At 35.7% G+C, this 12,362-nt stretch overlaps 1 pseudogene; it reads right to left on the bottom strand.

Moving 5' to 3' along the window:
* Nucleotides 1-10,612: 10,612 nt before the first annotated feature.
* LOC149537638 (SNF1-related protein kinase regulatory subunit gamma-1 pseudogene) lies at nucleotides 10,613-11,137 on the bottom strand (annotated as a pseudogene).
* Between the last annotated feature and the right edge of the window lie 1,225 nt (nucleotides 11,138-12,362).

Here is a 12,362-nt window from a genome sequence, read left to right as displayed (position 1 = left end):
ATAAACATGACAACATGATCTTACCATCTCAACCAAAGAGACAACATGCTCCACATGAACATACTATAACATGTCACAACTCTAAATGCATATCAAGAGTATACCATGACATAATAATGAAACCATCCTCACACCAATGATAACATGCCAAATAAAAGCATAAACCACACCTTTGCCAAGAACCTTGTGAGTCCTCAAGATGCAACCATCTCCACACACCATGAAGAAAATCATCTCCACATACTAGGAAGAACCATCTCCAGATACCATGAAGATAACCAAGAACTCCATGAGTCCTCAAGATCTAAGCATCTTCAAACACCATGAAGATAACAAGTACACCATGCCAATATCAAAGATGCTTCTACAGCAACAGGATCTAAGACAAACCTCCAACATCTGCAAAAACTCAATAAATATATCAATGCCAACAACTCCCACTCAACCGTGGTACCAAGTCACCTATGAAATCATAAAATCCATCTCCTACTTGAAGATCCAAACCAAACCAAGAACTAATCCTGCACTATCACCTCATCACTGTCACAAGCTCCCACTAAAACGTGTATCCAAGCTATCCATGACATCATGATGAAAACTCATCCTCTAACCATGAGAATCAACTAAGGCATTAAACCATCAAAGAACTCAAAGTGCACATCATGAGCTCCTCAAAAGAAACCAAATAATCATGATCCTCAACCAAGAAGATATACCACCATAACTGTATCAAAAAATACAAGCTAATGAACATCAAGGATGTACCTGTATAACCAATCATGTCATGCCAAAATCCATGACACCATGATCACATCCATTAACTGAGCATCTGGCTCTCAATATGTCCAATCTGTCAGCATAGTCAACCACAATATTCCACCATGACTGTACCTAGTAACAACATCTCATCACTTCTACATGAAGATAAAATCATGTGAAATAGAGCATAGACAACCCAAAACCAAGCCACCAATCTGACTATGCATCAATAATGAAAGATCAATGGGCAAAGACAACCCATAACCAAGCTATAAATGCAACCTGTAAGTATAGACCGCTTACAACACTGCACAACTTGTAGACCCAACAAGTCATCATGCATATCCAAACCAAACACTGATAACCATATCATCATGAAACCAATCTGAAATATGAATTGAGTATACAATGACATCAAATCTTAAATCACCAATGCCATAAACTCGCAATGTTACCATAGTCAAAATATACCTATAAACTGTTCAGATCAATATATCACCAAATAAATCATGCCAAACCTACACCAAAACTGAACCAATGTGTAGAGCTCTCCAAGATCTTTTCGTTGACTACTCGAAGTCCAAAATCTGACTCCGTATGCCCAAGTTATGTCCCAATTCGTGCTCAAAATAAACAACATCTAACTTTAGGGCTCCTAAAACCTGACAAAATTTACAAATCATAGAACCAAACCTACACCATCTTGTAGTGCTCTGAATTATCTTTCCAACACCTGTAAGAACTCTGAAATCTGATATTCTGAGAGAAAGTTATGGCCATTTTACTAAGACGGTATTTTTAATTTTTTTAGTGACGAAAATTCCGACAGGATTAAATTTGATGGCCATCATGGGCTGAAACCAAAAAACTCTTTCATTTCCTCTGAACATGGCCAAACTAGGGCATATTATATATCAAATTTTATGGAAATGTCAACCCAGATCCAATGGTGAGGTCTTTTTTTACCCAGGAGGTCATTTCTGCAAGCTACCCCACAAAAACCTCATTTAAATGAAACATCCGAAAAAATCTTTTCTCCAACAATTTATCATGCCCAAATCTTTTAACATCCCATCATAACAAAAAATCCAAAACCCTTGGATCTGCAATAATTATTCATATATCTTGCCCTTTCTTTTATCCTCTCATGCATTCCCATGGATTCAATCTAGGGTTATAAACAATAAAACCATAGCTCTGATACCACTTGTAAGAAAACTTGGCAATAAAGAATATAACCGTTTCCACATAACCCATAATAGATCTGAAATAAATAAGAAATTAAAATCCACATGCAAGAGAATAGACAACATACCCACAAAATTGTAAAACAAGATATACCTTGGGAAACCCTCATTGAGAGAAAAACCTAGCCTCCAAAAGCATCCATCATCATGTATTATTCAGCAAAAATACCATTGCCATACAACCATGGAAGTCTTCATGGCCATAGCCACAATCGAGAAAACTATGTGAACAAGCATGAATCCACACATCCCATGCCATGCTTTCAACCTTCACAAATGCTCCCTTGGCTAACCTGTCAAGCCTTGTCCCGCTCGACTCTTGCCTTTTGTCTTCTCCTTGTCGCTCTCTCTCACTCTCTACAAAAACTACCCTTGTGGCTGCTTATATAGTAGTAAGTCCCACAAAACTACCAAGTGGTATTACATAAACCAAGTGCTAAAACCATGTGCTACCTAACCCACTGACCCCACATTTAATATTCGACATTTAATTCTTTTCCCCAATATTAAATAATTAAATGAAATATTATCACAATGTTAAAATACAAGTCATCAAGAATATTCCATGGGAATCTTTACATGTTGCACGTCCATCTAGGCACAACATTACATAATAAAATAAAATAATAAAATAACAATATTATGCAATGTGTGCAACACCCATTATCTCAACACTAATGAGAATGGAAGTAGAATCATATATAGATAGCAAATAGAATTGCTTATAATGCAACTACTAACCTGAAATGGAATTCAACCAGGAATCACAACTCCATATATAATTGTACTTTCCGTACATATGCATCTAAATAACAGAGTGAATAGGAGAAGAATCATACATGAAAGGTAAATGGAATTACTTTACCTATAATTACCAACATGAAATGGAATCCAAAAAGCAGTTACAGCTTCACATACAACTGTTCTGTCTATTCACATGCAAATGAAAACTATGGGTACAACAAACATGAAAACCCAACAAAGTAAATAGAATCACGTATGCTACCCTTACAAGTTTGCTGACTCTCTACATGCAATGGAATAAAATATCTAAACTAAAATGCCCCCCCTTCCCTACTCCAGCTCTCTGCTTGTACGCAACAAAAGAAGAACCTGGACAATAAAGAATTGACACCAAGTATGATTGTCTCTGCAACCTCTCCTCATGCCAACCATTTTTCCGACTTTCTTGTTACATCTTTTACTATGGTTTATATAAAAAACACCAGCGTAAGCCTTCATGAGAATATGAAGTGCTTCAAATTCAGAGACTTGGAAAGACTTTGAATAATATTTGTGAAATTGCACATAAGGAGAAGCCCAAAAGACTTTGTGTCATTCTTTGATCTAACTCCAAGAATATGAAATGAAAAGACTCCATCACTCGACTTGATGCTGGTATATTGAATGACAATTGCATAATGGAGTCAACAAAGAAGCATTGCCACTGCCAACATTTTGGGATAATGGCTTTGTAGAATATTTGTAGTTTCCTGAGCTATTCTCATTGGCACAAAATTTGACAAGGACCAACAAGTGAAGTCTATGAGCAGAACTATTTGCTCCTGATCAGGAGGTAAATTGATGATGGCATTTTCAATGAAATACATGAGGTGAAAAAATTGATTATCTTGAGATGTAGTGTTCTATTTTGTAGGGGTCATCACAACGATAGTTCTTCCATTTTTGTGTAATACAGCTGCTTCAACCAGCATTTCAAAGCCTTGGTCATTTTTTCTATTTTAACTATTGCAGGGAGACACATCTTTCCCAAACACCACAAAGAGTGCAATTTCTAGAATAAAGAAAGGAGTTTGAATTTACCAGCTTTCACAAAGTCATATTCTATATTGTGATACACCATATTGTGCTACTCATGATTCCCAAAGATGAGGCTCATGTACTTGTTACTTTTAATCTAGGATCCGAGGAATTCAACAATGAAGCGTGCATCCATTAATAACATAATGTTTCTTCATCATAATAAATATTCCCTTCGTAATACTCGGTAGTTTTATCATCTAGCTTCTTGATTTCTTTTATCAAGGTTGCTACATTTTTTAGAGCCTACCCAAAATTTTATGACTATTTCTACCTTGAGATGATCAATGATAGATAATGTTATCTCATTTTTGTCATGGTAAGGTCTGAAAGATACAACCAACAGATCATATGCTTCTTGTTTAAATTTTTTAATGAATTCAAGAATCCTATAACTACAAACACAGGCAGTCTGTGACCATGGTCTGTCTCAGATATGATATTCCCTCTTTACCAGATCTATAATATTATATACAAAGACATCTTCACAAAGTGCTATTCCTAGGTAATGGCACCACCTGATAGAAGAAATCTTTGAAGTATCCAGGCGGTTCCTGAACAAATGTTGATATAATATCTTGTAGAGTTACAACACCCTCTAAATTGCTATGACTATCAACAACATAGATCCTTTGAATCTTTGCATTATCCAACTTCAATATGACATTTTCAATAGTATTAGTCTTTTTGCATCTGATCATGTGTTCCAAGGGAGATGATGCCTCTTGCTTTAACCAGAGGTGAGATCTAACTGCCATATAGAAGGCCTTTGCTATAACTGATCTGAATTCTTTATATATCTCAGGGGCCATTAGCAGAAACTGGATGTCCCTTAAACTTATGTTCCCCACAACTTTCTTTCCTTCTTTCTCAATAACTGGAAGCCCTCCTACACGCTTTTCACTCATCAATTTGACTTCTTGGAGAGCAAGTTGATCTTCAATGAACTTGACCATTTGATATGGTTTCGTTACTGGAAGGCCAAGCTCTGAAAGTGTGTTGTTTCCCTATTGAATTTTGAGGATGTCAACATTTCAAAGAAGTGACCTCCCTTTGCAGCATTAGCTTTAGGATTTGAGTTTATTCCAAACACTTGAGACTGTTGAAGTAACCACACAGAGATTCCTACAAACTTAACAATCCCAATCTACTTGTCAATCCAAGTTGCATCATCTAGTGCATTTATATCCCTTATTGGTGCACTCAATATCTTGATCACAAATGTAGAACATAACTGGCTGTAGGTAGTCTGTCGAATAATTGATGAAATCTCGTCATATTAGCTTTATGATTAAACTTGTGCTCCTCCAATTTCTAACTAATAGACACAAAGTCACTGAGCTTGAATACATCCATTTTTAACAATTTACTCTACCATTTTGGCTTGCTTAGAAGGATATCAGGCATTACCATTACTGTCTTGGCAACTATCTTTAATTTATTTTCATTGGGGATGTTCTACATAGGGAAATGTAAATGAAATAATTCTTAATCCTTTACTTCTATCATAGCCTTGTATAGGAACATAGGTAGTGTATCGATGAAGGCCTACTCGACACCAGAATCATGAAGATGAAATAGCTATTGCAACTATCCTTGTAAGACTGTCACATTGGCATGACTCAAACCTGGGTCTCCTCTCCTTAGTGTTTTCACAAGAAATATGATCAGCAGATGGAGACATCCTGATATGAAAAATATGATAGCCAATACTATTATTATCACCAAAATTCTTTGATTGATGTCATTGACATTGCCCTCAAACTTTCTAACTGTAGGTGGCACTGGATTGGCTGGATATGACACAAGGTCTACTAGACAAGGAGGTGATAGAACATTTCCCTCTAATGACACTATTCTCCTCCAAATAATCTCCCTGTATCTCCATAAGCTTTCCAAGGTCAAATTTTGGAGCTTTCAAGATTTTGACTTTTCTGATGAATACATTTCACAAAGGGTAAATGGACGAAGTAGCCTTCTCAATTTCTTTCCCAATCACCTCTAGTATAAAATTTTGCATAAGCTCTTTTAGATCACATGATATAGCTTCACATACCATTATTTCTCTCATCTTCCTGTGAATTTGTCTAATCTTCTAATTCCAGTTTGAGATATGCATTCTAATTCTGTTTCTGCAATTCCAAATCTTGTTTTTGCATGCTTGAATCTATAGATATAGATCTAGATTTGAACTCTGACATTTGATCTTCTAAATCTGAGGCATAAAACTTTTACATCTATGTCTCAAGACTATAGTCTTCATCTTTTGTAACATCATTTTTAAAGAAAGTTTAGGCAACTTATGAGAAAATCGACCAAGACAACTAAATATTTGAAGTTTTGAAATAGGGGTACTAAAAGTGCACCTACAGCTAGCTTCGACTAGGGAATATGTACTGCAAAGTGCGTATAGAATCCAGCATCTCTGGTGAGACAAGTCCCTTAGCATTGGGTTATGAAGTCTAGACCGAAGATCAACGAGGAAGTGCATATAGGGAGGGTGGAGGGGAGCAGGGTAGACTGAAACAAAGTGAGAGAAAAACAACCACAAAAACTAAGTAAGGAAGGACCATGCTAGACACACCAAAATTAGAAAGAAAACCTATTTACAAAAGGTGAGGAGACCCCACCAGCAGAATCCAAAGCAGAGAAAAATTCATATGTGGCCATTTATAGGAAGAGAGAAATATGAACCTTTCTGGAAAAGAGGAGAATGCTTCAGCAGATTGTAGCAACATTGATATCCTCTGGCCACCCCTTTACTACTGAGTTTGATTCCAAGAGCAATCTGTAACATAGTGACCAATAGAACCTTGCCAAATAACCATGCCTCATCATACACTTCTGATTGCTCTGTATTTATTTTCATACTATCTTTCATGTGCTCTATCCTATTTTGTGAAGAAGAAAACTCACTGGACTCTAAAAACATCACTGAATCATACTTACATCTATTATCCTCAACCTTGTCACTTATAACAAAGATATCAATATTCAAATCCAGAGTGGCAGGATATTCAAGTAATTCCAAATGCACTGTTTGAAAACACTCACATCCGTTTACTCCATTATAACTCTCAGCAAAGATATCACCTTTCAAATTAGAATGAACATAATTAGAAAATTGAACAGCTTCTGGAAGTGAACTAGCATCATACCAATCACAGGCTTTATCATTAGCAACTTCAAATTTCAAAATGGGGTTGAAATTGAAGGTTTCTTCATTTGCTACAGCGTGCATCCAGACTGAGACATTTTCTTCATTTGCTACAGCAAGATGTTCATCTGAATTCACAATTTCAATATCTGGATTAATTATGGAAGAGGAGTCACATATGATTGGCACCATAACTTGATTAGATTTTATTTCAAGATTAGGAAAATCTTCATTTATTTCTCCGTCTTGCTGTAGTACTTCATTTACATGTTCAAAATCTGTTGTCGCATAGATTTCTTCAACATTATTTTCAATAAGCTGGATATCTTTTTCATCCACACACAATTGATTAGCAACATCCAGCATTGTATCATCTTCAAAACAAAATGTTTCATGAATATTTTCTTCATGATCTTCAAGAATCTCCATAGGCTGGAAATATTATTTTTGTTGGTACCTCTTCCAAAGTAATTCATTATCACTTTCATCCGCCGATTCTTCATCATTGAGAAGGCTATATTCATTTGCTAAAAGTTGTACTTCTAGGAAACCAGGCTTGTCTTGCTGTTCAAAACTCAAAGCATTGGTTGATATGATCTCTTCCTTCTGCTCATTGATTCTATCCACCTTAGGAATGCCTTCTACAACTTCAATGATTTTAGAATGCTGGACCAAAATTAATTCTTTTGTTTGCAATTTTGAGAGTGGTTCTAGATTCATAGGCTCAGTATTAGGAGAACAAGTCTCATTTCCAACCTTGAACGATGGATCTAAAGGTGTAACTAATGATCCCACAGGAAATACTATTGAGAAGCAAGGAATAATAACAAATTTTTCTTCTTTTTGTGGTGGTTCAGGCTAGAAATGCTTTTCATGCTGATTACCTTCCTCATGTTGATGGCTCATCCATGGTAACACTGAGGATGAAGAAAATTTAGGCTCTCTCAAAGCAGGGAATATGGGAAGCGATAAAACATCCTTTTTAGAACTCGCATCAGTTCTTTTCTATCTGAACTCCTGGAGACCATAGAATCTCTTTTCAATCAGCTTCCACAATTCTCTAGATCGATGGTCTTGAGCTATACTTAAGTTGTTTCTTGTGGCATAGCTGACACTCTCTTTAAATTTTCTCCAGAGTTGTTGTAGCATAGGATCATCATCAATCACAATCTCTTCAATAGATAGTGAAAGTTCCTTTTTATATTTTAAATCATTTCTTAAAGGAATTTGACCTTGATACATTTTCTAAGATTATTTGTACAAAAGAGTAATAGAAATCTGTATAAACTTCATCAAAGTAACAAGAAAGAGAATGATGTTACCTCAATCATGAGCAACCAACTTTCCAGCAAGTTCTCTAAAAATCTGCTCTAATAGGCATGATCTTTTTACAACAGAGTTGCCAATCTCTGAGTAGCACAGAAAATGAATATCATAGCTTGAAAAACCAAAGTATTCTTCCTCTTATTTACCAAAAACATGAGCTGGGAACCTGAATGATAAGAACTTTCAAATCTTTCAGACTCTGATATAAAATAGGTTCTTTTAAAGACACAGAGTTGCCAATCTCAAGTAGAGATAACAATAATAAAACTAGAGGTACAATCTCCAGCAGTGGTCTTCTTTTCCAACTCCCCAGTAGAGTCACCAAAAATCTATTGGTAAATAGATTGTTCTTCTTCTGATTCTCCTTTTAATTTGCCCAATTTATAATGAAGAACAACTTTACACAACAGTTGGGAAACTATTTTTGAGAATAACTAGTTTCCCTATGAATTAAGGTACAACTCCTTGATTGTGTTTAATATTCAATGAATATGTTTTCTTACTGATCATCAGATTATTTCTTACAGTTTTAACCAAATTTCTTATAGACACAAACAATTCAGGCAAGGATAAAGTAGATAACCTATAACCCCCAATGGAATGTTGATTATAGATTATCATAAAGTCTACCTTCTAACCTTAACCTATCTAATCTAAAAATGCATATCCTACTAATGAGAATGGAAGTAGAATCATATATAGACAGCAAATAGAATTTCTTATACTGCAACTACTAACATGAAATGGAATTCAAGCAGGAATCATAACTCCATATATAATTGTACTTTCCGTTCATATGCATCTAAATAACAGAGGGAATAGGAGAAGAATCATACATGAAAGGTAAATGGAATTACTTTCACTATAATTACCAACATGAAATGGAATCCAAAAAGCAATTACAGCTTCACATACAACTTCTTTGTCTATTCGCATGCAAATGAAAACTACGGGTACAACAAACATGAAAACCCAACAAAGTAAATAGAATCACTTATGCTACCCTTACAAGTTTTCTGACTCTCTACATGAAATGGAATAAAATATCTAAACTAAAATGCCCCCCTTCCCTACTCCAGCTCTCTGCCTGTACGAAGTAAAAGAAGAACCTGGACAGTAAAGAATTGACACCAAGTATGATTGTCTCTGCAACCTCTCCTCATGCCAACCATTTTTCCAAAATTCTTGGTACATCTTTTACTATGGCTTATATAGAAAACACTAGTGTAAGCCTTCATAAGAATATGAAGTGCTTCAAATTCAGAAACTTGGAAAGACTTTGAATAATATTTGTGAAATTACACATAAGGAGAAGCCCAAAAGACTCCGTGTCATCCTTTGATCTGCCTCCAAGAATATGAAATGAAAAGACTTCATCAGTCAACTTGATGCTGGTATATTGAATGACAATTCCATAATGGAATCAACAAAGAAGCATTGCCACTGCCAACATTTTGGGATAATGGTTTTGTAGAATATTTGTAGTTTCCCGAGCTGTTCTCATTGGCATAGAATTTGACAAGGACCAACCAGTGAAGTCTATGAGCCAAACCATTTTTTTCCTAATCAGGAGGTAAATTGGTGATGACATTTTCAATGAAATACATGAGGTGACACAATTGATTATCTTGAGATGCAGTGTTCTATTTTGCAGGGGTCATCACAACGACAGTTTTTCCATTTTTGTGTAATACGACTGCTTCAACCAGCATTTCGAAGCCTTGGTCATTTTTACTATTTTTACTATTGCAAGGAGACATATCTTTCCCAAACACCACAAAGAGTGCAATTTACAGAATAAAGAAAGAAGTCTGATTTTCCAGCTTTCACAATGTCATATTCTATATTGCGATACACCATATTTTGCTGCTCATAATTCCCAAAGATGAGGCTCATGTACTTGTTACTTTTAATCTAGGATCTGAGGAATTCAACAATGAAGCATGCATCCATTGCTAACATAATGTTTCTTCATCGTAATCAATTTTCCCTTCGTAATACTCGCTAGTTTTATCATCTAGCTTCTTGATTTCTTTTATCAAGGTTGCTACATTTTTCGGAGCCTACCCAAAATTTTATGACTATTTCCACCTTGAGCTGATCAATGCCAGATAATGTGATCTCATTTTTGTCATGGTAAGGTCTGAAAGATACAACCAACAGATCATATGGTTCTCGTTTAAAGTTTTTAATAAATTCAAGAATCCTATAACTACAAACATGGGCAGTCTGTGACCATGGTCTGTCTCGGGTATGATATTCCGTCTTTACCAGATCTACAATATTATATACAAAGACATCTTCACACAGTGCTATTCCTAGGTAATGTCACCAGCTGATAGAAGAAATCTTTGAAGTATCCAGGAGGTTCCTGAACAAATGTTGATATAATATCCCGCAGAGTTACAACACCCTCTAAATTGCTATGACTATCAACAACATAGATCCTTTGAATCTTTGCATTATCCAACTTCAATATGACATTTTCAATAGTCTTAGTCTTTTCACATGTGATCACGTGTTCCAAGGGAGATGATGCCTCTTGCTTTAACCAAAGGTGAGATCTAACTGCCGTATAGAAGGCCTTTGCTGTAATCGATCTAAATTCTTTATATATCTCAGGGACCATCAGCAAAAACTAGATGTCCCTTAAACTTATGTTCCCCACAACTTTCTTTCCTTCTTTCTCAAGAATTGGAAGCCCTCCTACACACTTTTCACTCATCAATTTGAATGCTTGGAGAATAGGTTGATCTTTAATGAACTTGACCATTTGATACGGTTTCGTTACTAGAAGACCAAGTTCTGAAAGTGTGTTGTTTCCCCATTGAATTTTGAGGATGTTAACATTTCAAAGAAGTGACCTCCCTTTGCAGCATTAGCTTTAGGATCTGAGTTTATTCCAAACACTTGAGAATATTGAAGTAACCATACAGATATTCCTACAAACTTAACAATCCTGATCTACTTGTCAATCCGAGTTGCATCATCTGGTGCATTTATATCCCTTACTGGTGCACTTAATATCTTGATCACAAAGGTAGAACATAACTAGCTGCAAGTACTCTATAAAATAATTGATGAAAGATGGTCATATTATCTTTATGATTAAACTTGTGCTCCTCCAATTTCCAACTGATAGACCTGAAGTCACCGAGCTTGAATACATCCACTTTTAACAATTTACTCTGCCATTTTTCCTTTCTTAGAAGGATATCGAGCATTACCATTACTGTCTTGGAAACTATTTTTAATTTATTTTCACTGGGGATGTTCTACGCAGGGAAATGTACATAAAATAATTCGTAATCCTTTACTTCTATCACAACCTTGTATAGGAACAAAGGTAGTGTATCGATGAAGGCCTGCTCGACACTAGAATCATGAAGATGAAATAGCTATTGCAACTATCCTTGTAGGATTGTCACATTGGCATGACTCAAGCCTGGGTCTCCTCTCCTCCATGTTTTCACAAGAAATTTGATCAGCAGATGGAGACATCTAGATATGAAAAATATGGCAGCCAATACTATTATTATCACCAAAATTCTTTGATTGATGTCATTGACATTGCCCTCAAACATTCTAACTGTAGGTGGCACTGGATTGGCTGGATATGACACAAGGTCTACTAGAGAAAGAGGCGATAGAACATTTCCCTCTATTGACACCAATCTCCCCCAAATAATCTCCATGTATCTCCATAAGCTTTCCAAGGTCAAATTTTGGAGCTTTCAAGATTTTGACTTTTCTAATGAATACATTTTGCAAAGGGTAAATGGACGAAGTAGCCTTCTCAATTTCTTTTCCAATCACCTCTGGCATAAAATTTTTCATAAGCTCTTTTAGATCACATGATATAGCTACACATACCATTGTTTCTCTCATCTTCTTGTGAATCTATCTAATCTTCTAATTCCAATTCCAGATATGCATTCCAATTCTGATTCTGCAATACCAAATCTTGTTTTTGCATGCTTGAATCTATAGATATAGATCTAGATTTGAACTCTGACATTTGATCTTCTGAATCTGAGGCATAAAACTTTTAC

This window comes from Cupressus sempervirens, chromosome 9 (genome assembly GCF_028749045.1).
Source record: "Cupressus sempervirens isolate cs-2001-9-10 chromosome 9, ASM2874904v1, whole genome shotgun sequence".
NCBI classification, from domain to species: Eukaryota; Viridiplantae; Streptophyta; class Pinopsida; order Cupressales; family Cupressaceae; genus Cupressus; species Cupressus sempervirens.
This window is presented reverse-complemented; position numbering and strand designations above follow the sequence as displayed.